Genomic DNA, 17,776 nt, shown 5'->3' on the forward strand with positions numbered 1-17,776 from the left:
CAAAATTAATTCCCAGTTTGAAACATTTTAATTACCCAGATAGGCTCAAGGAGGTGGACCTGTGTACTCTAAAAAGGTTGGGGACTCTGGGTGATTTGTTCAAGGCTTATGAAATATGGGACTTGATTCTGTTTACATCAACTGAATAGGTGAGAAGGACCTGTGGTCCTATTTACTTTTTACGTAGTGGCAGAACCAGGTTGGGTGTTAAGAGCTTCTTCTTCTTGAGAGCAGTGAACATGTGAACAGGTGGAGCTGCCGACTCAAATGGTGAATGCTAATTTACTGTACTTCTTCAAGAGAGAGCAGCACTGGTTTCTGACTTGGGCGGAGGTCACTTTGTCCAAGAGTTAGGTACTGTGTAATATAAATCAAGGTCAATGACATTCTGCAGACTAATTTTGATAACCTCAGCGGGAGAAGAATTTTCCAGACTTATTTTCCCTTAATTAGGCTGGGCTTTTATCTGGTCTTTCACCTTTCTCAGGAGATTACTTGCCTCTATGTGCATGAAGAGTATCTGATTCCTGATGCATATAGCATTGGAACTGATGGGACGGGCTAGGTGGACTAACGAGTCTTTTTCTACCCATCATTTATGTATGTTTGTATGAAATCTAGCACAGAAATTGATTCCCATTCCAAGAATGGCAACTTAAATCAGATTAAAACTGAATGGAGCCTTGCTTACCATCATCCCGAGGGAGAATATGTAAGTTAAGAGTGCTCATTAGGCAGGCCTTACATTTGAGGAATGAGTGTACGAGAGAGAGAGAGATGGGGTGGGGGTAGAGAGTGAGACCGAGAGAGAGAGAGAGGTAGCAGCGTTTCATGACCATTCAGTCTACAATGGTAATCCATATCCCAAGACAGCCAGGCAGAATGTTTAGAAATCTTAATGAAATAAATGAAGTTGAATGTTAAACAATAGGGAAACAGTAATGGCTTGGAGGAAATGAAGGATTTTCCTAGCGATATCATGGGAAGGAGCTACAAATTGTGGCTGTCTCTCCCAGGGATTTTACTGGCTGTGGGGGAAAGGGACATGGAATGTAACTGTCCACTGCTGTTTAAGGAAGCCCTCGGCCCTTAATCGTGTATGAGCATTATTTTCATGCTTTAGACTTGAAGATTTAAGTTCTGAAGGAGTACAAATTTATTAAACTGTGCATCCTCCCCATGCCATGTTTTAGAAATGAAAATATGAATGGGAATTCATAGCTAGAAGTATCTGAGGATTTTTACCTCAAAAGGAGATACACATGACTAAATATGTACAGGTCAGTCATTAGTGCACTTTGGCCCATCTGCATAAGAATGCTTCTTGACTTTTTACATTTCATGTAAATAACTATTAATCCATGCCTGCTGAAGAAATAGGAATTGCACAGGGTTCATACAACAAACGTTGGCTTAGCTGCTTCAAGGGGAATTTGTGTTTTATTGTTCCTTTGTATGTACATATTATCCACAGTAGTCCTTTTCATGGGTAGCCAGGCAGCTTTGCATTGACTCAAAATAAATTTGGAACTTTAATTGTTAGCAGCCTGTCAAAGTGGCAAGGTGCTTGGGAGCATGAACACTGCAAATTAGTGGGGAAATGTTTCCAGATGGAATAGTTGAGAGCGTAATTGGAATATTAATGGTTGTAGAACAGGAGATGAGAGGCAATATGACGTTCAGTGACACAAAGTGCAAAGGGAACAGATTAGAAGTTAGCAATATGCCTAAGCTGGAGCACTGTAGTTGTTTTGAAGTACTTGTTAAGAGACTGAGAGTTAGGCTTTGCTTTCCAAAGCAAGGAAGAAAGGCAAATATAAAAGAGAATGAATTATATCCTTAGAGTCAGTGAAGAAACACAAGTGTAATAAATAAAATAATGTAGTGATCATAGTCACTAAATGTGACTTTCTTGCATCTTGTTTGAAAATCAGGATTATTTGATCAAAATATCAAATTAATTAATTTTCTTCATTAAATTAGAGGCCATTTTCTTTCATGCAAAAAAAGTAATCTATTCCACTATCTGGATTATGTTTATTGTGCAGTCATGTAAACAGACCCACTGGCATTTTGGTCAGCAGTGTTTCTTAGTTGTAAAGAGTTTTCAATCCAAACTACTGTGAATTCAACACTGCAGATTTCTGTTTTGCTGGTACAAAGTGCATAAACCTTCCCCATAAGGAATACCCAAGTCCACAGAACTTTCGCACAGGTTGGCAGAGCCACAGTTCAAGTATGCACAAAGATCCTGCTGAAGTTTAACTAACCAACGCTTAACTGCACTGATAAGTCCACCTAGGATACCATACCTATTAAGGGTTATGTGAAGCCAAAGTAGAAGAATCCCAATGAAAGGTGTACACACCCAGGTCCCACCATTGAGTCAGAGGTCTGGATTTTCGCTACCAAGGTGGATAGATTGAGTTGGAATCAGCAGACCCGCCTCAGTTTAAAGAGGATGGGATTGAGTTGCGCCCACTGACTCCAGAACCAGATTAACCCCGAATCCAGATTGTAGGCTACCATGGGGGCAGAGTGCCAAGCCTGGCTAGAAGGCCTGCTTTGGGTTTTCTGGGACTTGGTCCCAGTTGTATTAAAAGGGGTTAGACCCTCTAGCCCTCACACCTCCTCACTCCCATCCACTTACCATGCCACCTTCATGCCATGCATGCCACCTCTATGCCTTCCATGCTCCCTCCATGCTCCCTCCATGCCCTGTCCATGGCTTGTCCATGGCCTCTATGCCCTCCATGCCACTTCATACTCTCCATGCTACTCCATGCCCCCTTCATGCTCACCATAGCAATTCCATGGCTATTCACTTTGTACAGAACCAATATGTCATGTAATAACCAATGGCAAGTGTTGAAATGCTGAGGAAAAAAACATTCAAAAATCTTCTTTGAAAAAAGCTTGCTGTTTCTATAACTCTATGAAAAGTCTTAATTAGACAAGGCAATTATATTATCAGTAACAGAAGATTTAATCACTTTTCTTAAATTTGTCCAAATAACATTCATACATTGACAAAAGAGATCACAGAAAACATAATTTATTATAACCATATAAAGTTGCCAATCAAGCAAATTGGGCACTCCAAATTAGTTGTCCAAACAGAACCCGCTGCTCAGCTAATACATTTATGAGTCTTGGAGCTCAGCTGAGCATTCATTATGAGCACAGGTGGATAATTCAGATACTTGATCATCTGTACCTACTGAAACAGTTCCCAGATAGCATAAAGGGCATGGATGTGGCATGGGGGCATGGAAGGGCATGGAGGCATGGTAGACCTTTTGAATTTAGCTTTCAAAATGTTCCTTAATCCAGACTATGGTTCATGACTTCTCCTTGGGGCCGTGAATCATGAGTCATGGAGAAGCTGGCCCGACATCATGAAAATTATGGAGGGCTATGAGGTGCCTAACCCTGTAACGGAGCCAGCCAGGCCTAGAGTGCAAGGTGTGATCTCATTACCTACAGCCTTATCTCGTGCTAGTGAAAATATCCAATGCTGCAAATGGGGTGGGAGTCTCAGAATTGGATCCAACCCACATGGCTCCAGAATTGGCTTGAATCTGCAAATATCTGGATCAAAATGTCAATCATCAACAGTGTCCTGGACTATTTGGTTAGGTGTTAGATTACTGATCTATCATAAAAGGTTGACTTGGTTTGAAACTTCTATCAGCATGCATGGAACCACTTTGCCTAAAAGGAGTCCCAGCACTCTGCCTCCCTCCCAACATGAATAGGCCGTTGTTGGTCATTAGGCAGGTGTCAAGTAGTTGTTTGTGCCTTCACTTAACGAACAGCAGATGACAAAAATGCCTCTCAAATAACATGGAGAACAGGAATATATGGCATAAAACGTGTGATTTCACTGTCACGAACCACCTGACTGCATATTGGAGACACCATATTCAAGGAAATAATGGCTACATCATTTTGAGGAGTGGAATTTCAGCAGCTTTTTACTTCTTTTTAACCCATTAAATGATGAGCATTCAGCCCTGACTATATGAGCACATATTCTGATACTTGGCATTTAGTTACACTCTCCCAATGACAACCTCAAATCTGAGTTTCTTCAATATTATACCAATGCACAGTATGTACCATCATAAGATGCACTTCAGCAAGTGGCCATGGCTCCTTCGACAGCTCCTTCCAAACCCGCAACCTTCACCACCTAGAAGGAGAAGGGCAGCAGATTCTTGGGAACAACATCACCTGCAAGTTCTCCTTCAAACCACACACCATGCTGACTTGGAACTATATCGCTGTTCCTTCACTGTCGCTGGGTCAACATTCTGGAACTCCCTTGCTAACAGTATGGTGGGTGTGCCTACACCACATGGGCTGCAGCAGTTCAAGAAGGTGGCTCACCAACAGCTTCTGAAGGGCAATTAAGGATGAGCAATGAATGCTGGCCTAGCCAGCGATGCTCACATCCTATGAAAGAATAAATGAAACAGATATGATCAATGACTACTATCAGTATGGTTAAAGGATCTACACAGGAAGGCTTGGATTTTGCCAGTCACTTTCCTGATTTAGTGCCACATACCATGCCATTCTTCGCCAGCTGCTTAAATCCAGGTCCTCGTCTAAGGAGCTTTGCCAAAGGGGTGTGCCCAAAGCGAGATAGAGTCCTCTAGCATGATCACTGACAGATCAGCATAGGCTAAAGTCTACCCTCCCTACAAACACCTTCCTTTTTCCACAATCTAATTCTCAACTTGCTTCTGGCTATAAGTATCCACCATGATATATGACATTGTATGTGATATTGATTCGGGTATTGTCAGGTGTAAGTATGAGATTTATGAGGTGTGGCAGAGTGAGGCTGGAAAACTATACTTCAAAGGACATAATAGAATTGTGAAGCTCAATATCAGGCCAATGCTCTCTACTGGAAGTTTTTAAAAAATAAAGTTTTCCAAGCTGTATCTATTTAGCATTAAATATATTCTCAAGAAAAGCCTGGGAAATAGTTCATTGTTTTAAATACAGTTGTGTCTTACTTCATTTCATAGAGATCCCATCTGAATCCACAGTGGGATGCTTAATTAATCTCCTGTTAATTGGAGCATGTCATTCGTTTTAGCTCAGTTCAGTATGGAAAAAAATGATTGCAGAAGATGGCACAGGTAGTGAAAATTACATATTCCCTTCTTAAGATAAATTCATTCGCTCATGCTCTCCCTTTTGAACAATTATTGTGCCATTTATCGAGCAGGAGATAGGGCAGACTGCATTTCTCACTTCTCTTTGTGTTAATTCTTTAATCCTTCATTTCTTGCATTAAATTGAATTGCAGGTTGGAAAGCAAAACAATGGCAGCTGTGAGAAATCTGACATTGTTTAAACCCGAGCAAGTATAAGTTATGCCATCAGATGGATGTTGACGGAGGCAACTAAGACCGCAGGGGAGAAATTACAGAAGGACATCTCTCTCAAATCGAGCATCCTCTGAAAGTGATCAGTGAAACTTCAAGAGAAACAAATAGGAAATTAAATGAATTAATGAACTAAAACTTAAATGGGCTGAAGGAGATTAACAGAACGGAGAAAGCAGAGACCATTAAGTAATAAATGAGACTTCATGAGAATTGAATTCTGAATACTGGAGATGACAATCAGATATAGAATGCGGACATAGACAGATTACACTAGTTATCTGATTCTGGGAGATGAAGAGGAAAGAATTCAACTGAATTAAGAGTCAAAACACTAGTTGTTTCTATAATAGTGAGATTATACTAATTTGGCAGTGAGACTAACAGAAATCTACTCTAAAGTGCTAGGAACATCTAGGACAGGATTTCTGTTCAGAGGCTGGGACCCTGACAGCATGACCATTTTCAAGTCTTGACCCCACACAGTGTTGGTGTGACATGCACACTATGATTTTGAAAAGAATGGCCAGTTAATGGCCTGAGGGCACAATTGCCAACCAATTAAGGACAGTGGGTGAGCTCTCGACTCTGGAGGGTCAACAGGAGGTCCTCTATCAGTGAAAGAATTATAACCTGCCAATGCAGGTAAGGAAGAGAGGGGTTCCTCAAGATGGAGGCACCCTCTCAGCACTTTTAAACTCTGAAAATTAAAATGACCATGGTTGCTAGGCTGCCTTTATGGAGAGGTGGGTGTTATGGCTGGCCGATGGTAAATGCCAAGTTGCTCAATTTCCAGAGGGAAACTTGAAGCAGCTGCCACAACTATTTGCAATTATTATTTATTTCAAGATGCGGGCTTTGAATTCAGTAAAAAAGTCACCGAAGCTTAGAGGTTTTTAACAAGATTAAATTAAACATTTATTAATGAAATAAAAGATTGTAAGCCTATACATATGTCTACAAAATACTGCTTTCATAACTTCTAAATCCCCTAATTAACCTAACTCCCAGTTATGCCTCCATTAAGGAACAGAAAAACACATAGGCCCGGATTTTATGGTCCCACTGCGGCGTGTCTCCCCCCAGTGGATGCAGCGAGCCATTTAAATCTCCATTCAGTTCGGCAGGATCATAATATCCCACTGGGCGGGAGGGACCTTAAAACCCTGGCCATATATTTAAACAGACCCAGGCAAAACACATGCCCTGGACAGCCGAATTAAAAGGGAGTTTTTCCTCAGCTTCGGTTCCTTGTAGACAGCAACTTGAGGCTTTTCACACTTGAATTAAATCTTAAAAATTCCTTCCTTTGCACACAGCCTTCTCTCCTTTATACATATTTTCCCCTTTGAATGCAAATTCCCATTGTTTCACAATGTCTTTGGACTTTATCTCTGTAATAATAAAAATCTATCATAGTACCAATTTTACCAGTAATCTTTGGGAAAAATAAACACACTGGGAAGAATTTTCCCCCCGTCGGAGGGGAAGTGCAGGAGCGGCGTGGGCTACTCCAATCAGCGCCCCCAATCGGGGGCGCACCGCCATTTTACATGAAAGAGCGCACACATCTCCCTGAGGCTAAGTGCTGCCTTAGGGAGTTTGGCTCCAAACGTAAAAATGGTAAAGGTACAAAAACAAAATTTCCCTGACATGTCTCCTCATGTGACACCGTCTATTCTCTTCTTACGCCAAAGCTTTCAGACTAGCTGCCTTTAATTCAATTAAGTCCCACACACACACACACACACACACATACATCGACACAGATCCCACTTTTACTCTACATTACAATAAATCCCAAAGAACATTATGAAAATTATTATATCTTCTTGAAAGTGGGGGAAACTTTAAAGTCCACTTAGAGCACTGCCCCCACCCCACCCACCCTCCCCGAGAGGCCACACCCTTTTACCGGCTGGTTCCTGGCTACCATGAGGGGCCCTCCTGCCAGCTGGAAAATTCCAGTCGCCGTGTGACAGCTCCTTACTTGCTTCAGTTTGCAATTTGCCACTTGTGGGGGTAGCCATGGTAACCTTGAAAATGGCCCAGAGGCGGGAAGGTGCCAGCAAACGCACATGCCGCTCTCCCATGGTAATTTCTTTCATTGCCTGGCCACGTCCCATACAAATGTGCACAGATATATGGAATATATTCTTTGTTGAGTCCATTTCTTCTGCGTGTCATCTAAAATCTGTTATAGCCTCACTTGTTTAGTCAGCTAAAAGAACATTGAGGCTTTTCTCTGAACCCCAAAGATAATCGGGTAAAGCCGTGTCACTAGCTATCTGCACTTAAACCCCAGTTATACAAAACTGATCTTTAACTTTCTGCAGGTAATTGATTAATCACCAGATCACATCTGAATGTTCAATGGCATCGGTGTAAACTTAAACTTCACTGTTAAATTAATATTCAATTAAACTGAAATTCTGAACATCCCTATTGAAGAAAAGCTTCAATTTTATTTCCTGAACCTTTCTTGCTGTCATAAGAGAATGTGCCTGTACTGTCACTAATATATTCCAACTTTTAATTTTTTAAGCTAATATGATTTTTATACTAAGAGAAAGAAAATGATTTACAAATGTTTTCTTTACTGCAAACTTTCCATTACATGTGTGGACTCTACTGTTATTGTTTCACTTCCAAAGGGAGATTGTTACACAAAGCTAAATTAGTCGTTTGGTAGTTCAGAATTTGAGTATTGCTGAAAAAAAAACTGGAACTTTTCATCTTGCACTCCTCAGGACACTTTGCAAGAATACCAATATAAGGGGAAAACAACAATTTATACTGTATGTGAAGAGAGTGCTCATTGATTGGCAAGTGGACTCTGATTGGTATAGGCATTGCCATGGAGAATACACCAGTGATGGTGGCTGACAGTTAACTGCCAAGCATTGTTTGAAATTTAAACCAGACAGCTTGACCCTGATTGGTCAAGGCCTTGCCCTGATGAATGAGTCAGCGAATGGCTGTCACTTATTTTGTTTAGCTGAAACAGGCGTAATCTGTGTAAAAAAAAAAGCTAAAAGCTACTGCGGATGCTGGAAATCTAAAGCAAAAACAGAATTACCTGGAAAAACTCAGCAGGTCTGGCAGCATCGGCGGAGAAGAAAACAGTTGACGTTTTGAGTCCTCAAGACCCTTCAGCAGAACTGAAGTATAGTTAGGAGAGAGGTGAAATATAAGCTGGTCTAAGGTGGGGGGCTGGGGGAGAGAGAAGTTGAGGGTGAGGTGGTTGTAGGGATAAGCAAGCAGTGATAGGAGCAGATAATCAAAAGGTGTCACAGACAAAAGGATCAAAGAGGTGTTGAAGCTGCTGATATTATCTAAGAAAAGTGCTAATTAAGAATGGATGGCAGGATACTCAAGGTACAGCTCTAGTGGGGGTGGGATGGAAAGACTAACAAAGTATTAGTTGTAGATTTTAAAATAATGGAAATAGGTGGGAAAAGAAGAATCTATATAAATTTTAAAAAAAGGGAGGGGGAAGAAATGGGGTGGGGATGGGGGGAGGAGGAGTTTAAGATTTAAAGTTGTTGAATTCAATATTCAGCCCGCAAGGCTGTAAAGTGCCTAGCCGGAAGATGAGATGCTGTTCCTCCAGTTTGTGTTGGGCTTCACTGGAACAATGCAGCAAGCCAAGGGCAGACATGTGGGCAAGAGAACAGGGTGGAGTGTTAAAATGGCAAGCGACAGGGAGGTTTGGGTCTTTCTTGCGGACAGACCGCAGGTGTTCTGCAAAGCGGTCGCCCAGTTTGCGTTTGGTCTCTCCAATGTAGAGGAGACCGCATTGGGAGCAACGAATGCATTAGACTAAGTTAGGGGAAATGCAAGTGAAATGCTGCTTCACTTGAAAGGAGTGTTTGGGCCCTTGGACGGTGAGGAGAGAGGAAGTGAAGGGGCAGGTGTTGCATCTTCTGCGTGGGCATGGGGAGGTGCCATAGGTGGGGATTGAGGAGTAGGGGGTGATGGAGGAGTGGACCAGGGTGTCCCTGGGGGACGATCCCTATGGAATGCCGCCAGGGGGGGTGAAGGAAAGATGTGTTTGGTGGTGGCATCATGCTGGAGTTGGCGGAAATGGCGGAGGATGATCCTTTGAATGCGGAGGCTGGTGGGGTGATAAGTGAGGACAAGGGGGACCCTATCATGTTTCTGGGAGGGAGGAGAAGGCGTGAGGGCGGATGCGCGGGATATGGGCCGGACACGGTTGAGGGCCCTGTCAACGACCGTGGGTGGAAAACCTCAGTTAAGGAAGAAGGAGGACATGTCAGAGGAACTGTTTTTGAAGGTAGCGTCACCAGAACAGATGCGACAGAGGCGAAGGAACTGAGAGAATGGGATGGAGTCCTTACAGGAAGCGGGGTGTGAGAAGCTGTAGTCGAGGTAGCTGTGGGAGTCGGTAGGCTTGTAATGGATATTGGTGGACAGTCTATCATCAGAAATTGAGACAGAGAGGTCAAGGAAGGGAAGAGAAGTGTCAGAGATGGACCATGTGAAAATGATGGAGGAGTGGAGATTGGAAGCAAAATTAATAAATTTTTCCAGGTCCCGACGAGAGCATGAAGCAGCACCGAAGTAATCATCGATGTACCGGAGAAAGAGTTGTGGGAGGGGGGCCGGAGTAGGACTAGAACAAGGAATGTTCCACATACCCCATAAAGAGACCGGCATAGCTGGGGCCCATGCCGGTACCCATAGCCACACCTTTTATTTGGAGGAAGTGAGAGGAGTTAAAGGAGAAATTGTTCAGTGTGAGAACAAGTTCAGCCAGACGGAGGAGAATAGTGGTGGATGGGGATTGTTCGGGCCTCTGTTCAAGGAAGAAGCTAAGGGCCCTCAGACCATCCTGGTGGGGGATGGAGGTGTAGAGGGATTGGACATCCATGGTGAAGAGGAAGCGGTTGGGGCCAGGGAACTGGAAATTGTTGATGTGACGTAAGGTGTCAGAGGAATCACAGATGTAGGTGGGAAGGGACTGGACAAAGGGAGAGAGAAGGGAGTCAAGATAACGAGAAATGAGTTCCGTGGGGCAGGAACAGGCTGACACGATCGGTCTGCCAGGACAGTTCTGTTTGTGGATTTTGGGTAGGAGGTAGAAGCGGGCCGTCCGAGGTTGGGCGACTATCAGGTTGGAAGCTGTGGGAGGAAGATCTCCAGAGGAGATGAGGTCAGTGACAGTCCTGGAAACAATGGCTTGATGTTCTGTGGTGGGGTCATGGTCCAGGGAGAGGTAGGAGGAAGTGTCTGCGAGTTGACGCTCAGCCTCCGCGAGGTAGAGGTCAGTGCGCCAGACAACAACAGCACCACCCTTGTCAGCGGGTTTGATGACAATGTCAGGGTGGGACCTGAGAGAACGGAGTGCAGTAAGTTCAGAGAGAGACAGATTAGAATGGGTGAGAGGAGCAGAGAAATTGAGACGGCTAATGTCACGCCGACAGTTCTCAATGAAAAGATCAAGAGAAGGTAAGAATCCAGAGGGAGGGGTCCAGGTGGAGGGAGAATATTGGAGGTGGGTAAAAGGATCCGTTGAACGGGGAGAGGTCTCCTGCCCAAAGAAGTGAGCACGGAGACGAAGACGGCGGAAGAAGAGTTCAGCATCATGCCAAGCCCGAAATTCATTGAGATGAGGGTGTAAGGGTATGAAACTAAGTCCTTTGCTGAGCACTGAACGTTCAGCATCGGAGAGGGGAAGGTCAGGGGGTATAGTGAATACGCGGCTGGGGCTGGGATTGGAAGATGGGGTGGGGACGGAGGGACAAGCAGGGGTGGAGGGTCCCAGATGGGTGTTGGTGTCGATGAGTTGTTGGAGCTTGCGTTCCTTAGCACTTGAGAGAAAGAGAAAAAGTTTCTTGTTGAGGCGACAGATGAGGCGAAGAATAAAATGAAACTGGGGGCACGCGCAGCTTTGAAAAAGGGTGTGGCGGTGCTGCTGGAGGGAGAGGTCCAGTGTGTTCATATGGCGGCGCATGGCACTGAGTGTGGATCTCAGAATACGACGGGAACAGCAGTACGAGAAACGTTTTATGTCCCGGAGATACCTGTAATCCTGGGTGGGTTCGAAACATGAGGGATGGAATTTCAGTTGAAATCCACGTGGGGCGAGTCGGAGACGGAGACAGTCACTGAGGAAGGAAATATGGCTGTGAAAGCGGGTTTTAGTAAACACCTTGTCAAACACCAGGAGAGAAATGGAAAGCAATGAAGGTGAACAGGGCAGAAGAGACAGGCGGAAATCCTGTTGGAGAACAGAGCAGTACTTCTTCAGGGAGGGCATTTCTTGAAGAGAGGTGGCAGTCAATTAAACACAGAGATAAAAACAAAAAGCTAAAAGCTACTGCGGATGCTGGAAATCTAAAGCAAAAACAGAATTACCTGGAAAAACTCAGCAGGTCTGGCAGCATCGGTGGAGAAGAAAACAGTTGACGTTTCGAGTCCTCATGACCCTTCAGCAGAACTGAAGTATAGTTAGGAGAGAGGTGAAATATAAGCTGGTCTAAGGTGGGGGGCGGGGGGAGAGAGAAGTTGAGGGTGAGGTGGTTGTAGGGATAAGCAAGCAGTGATAGGAGCAGATAATCAAAAGATGTCACAGACAAAAGATCAAAGAGGTGTTGAAGGTGGTGATATTATCTAAGAAAAGTGCTAATTAAGAATGGATGGCAGGATACTCAAGGTACAGCTCTAGTGGGGGTGGGGTGGAAAGACTAACAAAGTATTAGTTGTAGATTTTAAAATAATGGAAATAGGTGGGAAAAGAAGAGTCTATATAAATTAAAAAAAAGGGAGGGGAAAGAAACGGGGTGGGGATGGGGGGAGGGGGAGTTTAAGATCTAAAGTTGTTGAATTCAATATTCAGCCCGCAAGGCTGTAAAGTGCCTAGTCGGAAGATGAGGTGCTGTTCCTCCAGTTTGTGTTGGGCTTCACTGGAACAAGCCAAGGACAGACATGTGGGCAAGAGAACAGGGTGGAGTGTTAAAATGGCAAGCGACAGAAGATGCAATTATTGTTCACAGCACAACCTGCTAACAAGCAGACTGTTGTAGTGAGAGCACAAACTTCCTAAGAGTTCCTGCAGCACTATGCCTATATAAAAACATGAGTAACTATTTGTACGTTGCTTTGGCAAACAAACAAGGATGATCTATTTTGAAACCCCGCCCCCTTCAAGTCCCGGTAATAGCACAATTCTAGAAAATCTGGGAGTAGGTTGCTGGACATTATTTAATCCACAATTCACAATTTCTGGCTACTTCTGAAATGATGCTGAAAAATGTGAGAAAAGCTTTCCCTTTGAAAAGGCTCCTTACTTTCTTTCCCTGCAGCTAACAATTACTTTTTTTTATCCAACTGCTTAACAAATTTGAGCATTATAGAGTTAGGTTCTTCATTAGAACTGTAGCGATATTGTTTTAAGCAGTGGGTTGACTTGATCTCAAACAGTAAGAGGTAACTCTCCACAGGAAGAAGTTGCATAAAACTCCTCCACACCAACTTAATTATCAGTTTTCTTTGTATCTGTGTACTTTCTCCCTAACTCTCCCATTTGAGAGTCATCGCTTCTTCCTTGTAGATCTATGATCTCCAAGTTTTCTTCATTCATTGAACTGATCTTTTTACTAGTAAGAATTTCTACTATGGCAATGCTTGTAGTCAGAGAAACTTTATTTCCCAGAGGACTGTATAGTGATGTACAGTCTTATCGATTATGTTGCCATGATTTGCCAACTTGGATTAATGGCTTCCTGTATTGCTAGTTGTTCTGGCAGTGGCAAAGAATGAGTTGGATTAAATAATGTCCAGCAAACTATTCTCAGATTTTCTAGGCTGCTTTCATCAGTGTTAAAAACAAACTCAAACAGGAATTAAATTTTTCACATTAAAGTTGGAGGTGGATAAGGCACCTTACTATGTTTGCTTTGATACTATTTGCAAAGGATAGTATCAGCCTTGACAGAAGTCTCTCATGTACAACTCTGAGTTTAAACGCCTCTACTGGAATACCATATGAGCCCTGAAGAAACTCAAAGGCTCTCAATGATTCAGTTGCTTGTATGACACGGTTACAAGATTTTGACTTCTGATTATTACATTTATTGCTGTATAATTAGGTACAGTATTCCATATGTTAAGCTAATGACAGATGGATTTCAAAACCTGTAAAATAGGTGTATCTCACAATCAGAGAGTAAAGGAATTATTTTGGCCTGAAGATGGACAATGGACACTCAATGGGTGGTGTGCTGATAAAACTGTTGCTGCTAAATCTGTTTAAAAGTCTGCATTTAGTGCACAATTTTGGTCCTATCGGAATCTAAACTTTCTTGGAAGTTCAAAAACCAGAAACCACCAAAGACGGAGAGTGTACTGGCTGACACACAGTGGTACTTGCAGGATAGCTCAGGGATCAAGTGAGAGAGTACAGGCAAAGTTTACATCAATGATGCGATTATTGGTGTAAACTCTTAAAAATAGAAATGACAAAGCCAAGGTTGTTAACACTTGAGTGGTTTGGCGTATAGATTTCTACACTTGCGTTCCTATGGCTTTCATAGTGAGAGCCAGGGTGATCTCTAAGGTTATCAAATTTTAGCTGAATCACTGCATATTGTTTCAGCTGCTGAGTGTCAATAAAACAATATAACGGTCGCTGTGCTTTCCTATGAGTAGCCGTCAATGGCTGCAAAATTCAGATTCATAGCACTTGCTTTTTAGGCGCTGTGTTATAATCCCAGCTGATGTTAAAACTGGACAAGGCTGATCCCTAGGTGGAACCCGGCTTGATGGATCCTAACTTTTATTTTTTGTTTAGATAATTGGAGAGTGGAGACTGAACAGAGTCACAGGAGTCAGCTGATAAACTTCTAACAGAATAATAAAACATTTATTAAACAAGAAAAGCTGAACTATATTACATTACTCCTTCATCCACAACTATACCTTTACAGATAAGAGCAAAATACTGCGGATGCTGGAAATCTGAAACAAAAATAAAAATAAAAATAGCTGGAAAAACTCAGCAGGTCTGACAGCATCTGCGGAGAGGAACACAGTTAATGTTTCGAGTCTGTATGACTCTTCATCAGAACTGAGGAAATATAGAAATATAAAAATGAGGTGAAATATAAATTGGTGGAGGGGGGTGGGACAGGTAGAGCTGGATAGAGGGCCAGTGATAGGTGGGGGAAAAGAAGAGATTGCCAAAGATGTCATAAACAAAAGGGCAAAGGGGTGTTGACGGTGGTGATATTAGCTGAGGAATGTGCTAATGGTGACATACCTTTACAGATATGTACAGATTGGTAAGGATAACACAAGCTACAAAAGCTGTTATACTCTAATGTTCACAGTAAGTACACAGTCCATGTAAACCAATAGGCGACCTGTGGTCAGGCACACCACACTCTGAAACCAAGGCTGGAACTTTACAACCCCCGATGGGCGCGTGACCAACCTGAACGGGCATAAAATCACACGAGATGACGTTGGGCGAGCTTCCCAACGTCATCGTGCACTTGTGCGATATTTCGCTTGGTGGGCATGCGCAAAAGTCAGAAGAGCGCCCGCCGACAATTAAGCGGGCAATTAAACTCATTAACGGCCCAATTGTAAACAATTTTTCATGGCTCGTCTAACCTAACGGTTGACGGCTGGGCCAATCGGCCAGGCGAGCTTTACGTTTTTCATGAAACCTCATCCAAGGGTGGGATGAAATCTCCATTAGGATTTCAAATAAAAAGAAATATCTGGGGACTGTTTTTTTTATGAGGCTGATCACGCTTGAGGGACCGTATCCCATCCACTCCCGGGCCCACCAATCGTGTGCGCACAACGAGCGCTAAATTCAGGCCCAAGTGACAGATGCCACCCCATACAGATGCTATGGATCTCTCCTCAACCCTCCCCAGACGCTTGTCACACCGTGAGCAACCAGTCTCACTGAATTCCATCCTTTACACGAGGATTTCCAATCTCCACTCTCCAAGAACTCGCTTTGGAATCATCTCCCAAACCGACACTTCCTCTCAGATAATAAAAACAGAAAATGCTGGGAAAACTCAGCAGGCCTGACAGCTCCTGTGTAGAGTGGAGAGAGAAACAGTTAATGTTTTGAATCCATATTACTCTTCTTCAGAGCTAAATAGAAGTAGAAATGTGATTAAATTTATGCTGTTTGGGGGCTGGGGGTGGGGTGGGTAGAGCAGTTGAAGCTGGATAAAAGGCCAGCGATAGGTCAGGACTAAGGAGAGATTGACAAAGATGTCATGGACGAAAAGACAAAGGAAGCGTTAATGGTGGGGGTAAGAGCTGAAGAAGGTGCTGATAATGGCAGAATGGTAAGAAAGCAGAATGTGTTAATAGCAGAACAAGGGTCAGCACTCTGTGAAAGAACAAAATGGAACAAGTAACAGATGGCTCTTTTTGAGGTGAGGTGGGAGAAAAAAGGATAGAAAAAGGGATAAAAAGGGGGGGATAAAAAAGGGATAAAGCAATGAATAAATGAATAAAATAAAAATGAAAAGAAAAATAAGTAGATAAAAAATAAAAATAAATTTTTAAATAGGGATTAATAAAGGAGTGAATATAGAGGAGAGAGTTCATGGTCTGAAGTTGTTGAACTCAATGTTAAGTCCAGAAGGCTGTAAAGTACCTAAACGGAAGATGAGGTGCTGTTCCTCCAGTTTGTGTTGGGCTTCACTGGAACATTGCAGCCGACCAAGGACAGACATGTGGGCATGAGAGCAGGGTGGTGTGTTGAAATGGCTAGCGACATGGATGTCTGGGTCATGCTTGCGGACAGACCGACGATGTTCCGCAAAGCGGTCACCTAGACTGCGCTTGGTCTGGCCAATGTAGAACAGACCACACTGGGAGCAGCGGATGCGGTAGACAAGATTAATGGAGTTGCAAATAAAGCACTTCATTTGAAAGGAGTGTTTGGGCCCTTAGACGGTGAGGAGGGAGGAGATAAAGGGGTAGGTGTTGCACCTTCTGCGATTGCATGGGAAGGTGCTGTTGAAAGGGGATGCAGTGTTGGGGGTGATGGAGGAGTAGACCAGGATGTCCTGGAGGAAATGGTCCCTATGGAATTCTGATAGGAGGGGTGAGTGGAAGATGTGTTTGGTGGTGGCATCATGCTGGAATTGGTGGAAATGGCAGAGAATGATCCTTTAAATGTGGAGGCTGGTGGGGTGAAAAGTGAGGGCAAGGGGGACCCTTTCATGGTTCTGGGCGGGAGGAGGAGGTGTGAGGGCAGAGGTGCAGGAGATGGATCACACAGGGCTGAGGGCCCTGTCAACCACAGTGGGTGGAAAACCTTGGTTAAGGAAGAAGGAAGATGTGTCAGAAGCATCATTTTGGAAAGTGGCATCATCAGAACAGATGTGATGGAGGCGAAGGAACTGAGAGAATGGGATGGAGTCCTTACAGGAAGCGGGGTGTGAGGAGCTGTAGTCGAGGTAGCTGTGGGAGTCGGTGGGCTTGTCATGAATATTGGTGCACAGTCTATCACCAGAAATTGAGACAGAGAGGTCAAGGAAGGGAAGGGAAGTGTCAGAGATGGGCCATGTGTAAGTGATAGAGAGGTGGAAACTGGAAGCAAAATTGAGACATTTTTCCAGGTCCAGACGAGATGTTTTCTCTCAGAAGCTTTCCGCACGGGCCCATCTCCAGGGTTTTGAAATCTCCTTCTGATGTTCCTTTCCTCTGGGTCACCACATGCATTCACGCACTCTCTCTCACTGACTTAGCCACCAACAGTACACCACTACTCGCTTGTCCATAGCAAAGAGTTACAGACCTTCAGCCACCTCTTTGGACCTTCTGACTCCTCACAAGCCAATCTCGCTTTAAACCTGTTTTCTGCAGCGTTCATCTCTTTAAGTATAAAGCTTGGGGCCTTTCTCTGCTCCTCACTCTTAACTTCACTTAACAGGTTCCTGTCTTTCCTTTGACTAAAAGGTCTCCTTGGACTTTCTCCTCTTCTGTCTCACTCCTTTGGCCTTGGGACCTTTTGATTCTTTTGGGAAATCTACTCTCTCTGTAGTTCCCTCTCCCAGTGTCCAGTCTCTCCTGTCAGCTGTCTTCAAACTGAAACCAAAACTGTTTCTTTTAGCTTTTACTGTGTGTGTGTGTGTATGAGAGTGGGTGGGAGCTGCCTCTCTGGACCCCTGTTGCAAAAACTCTTGTGTTTCCTTAACTTTCCTCCAACAGCCATAAGACTTATTAGAAAGTCAGGCACCTTTTAAAGTGAAACTAAAACTCAACTTGACCTTTTCTTAACACACAAATACAGAAATACAAATCAAACTTAAACATTAAAGTTAAAACTCATTCCTAATACCCACAAAATACAAATATAACTTACT

The sequence above is a fragment of the Cetorhinus maximus genome, chromosome 2 (assembly GCF_964194155.1).
Source record: "Cetorhinus maximus chromosome 2, sCetMax3.hap1.1, whole genome shotgun sequence".
Lineage (NCBI taxonomy): Eukaryota > Metazoa > Chordata > Chondrichthyes > Lamniformes > Cetorhinidae > Cetorhinus > Cetorhinus maximus.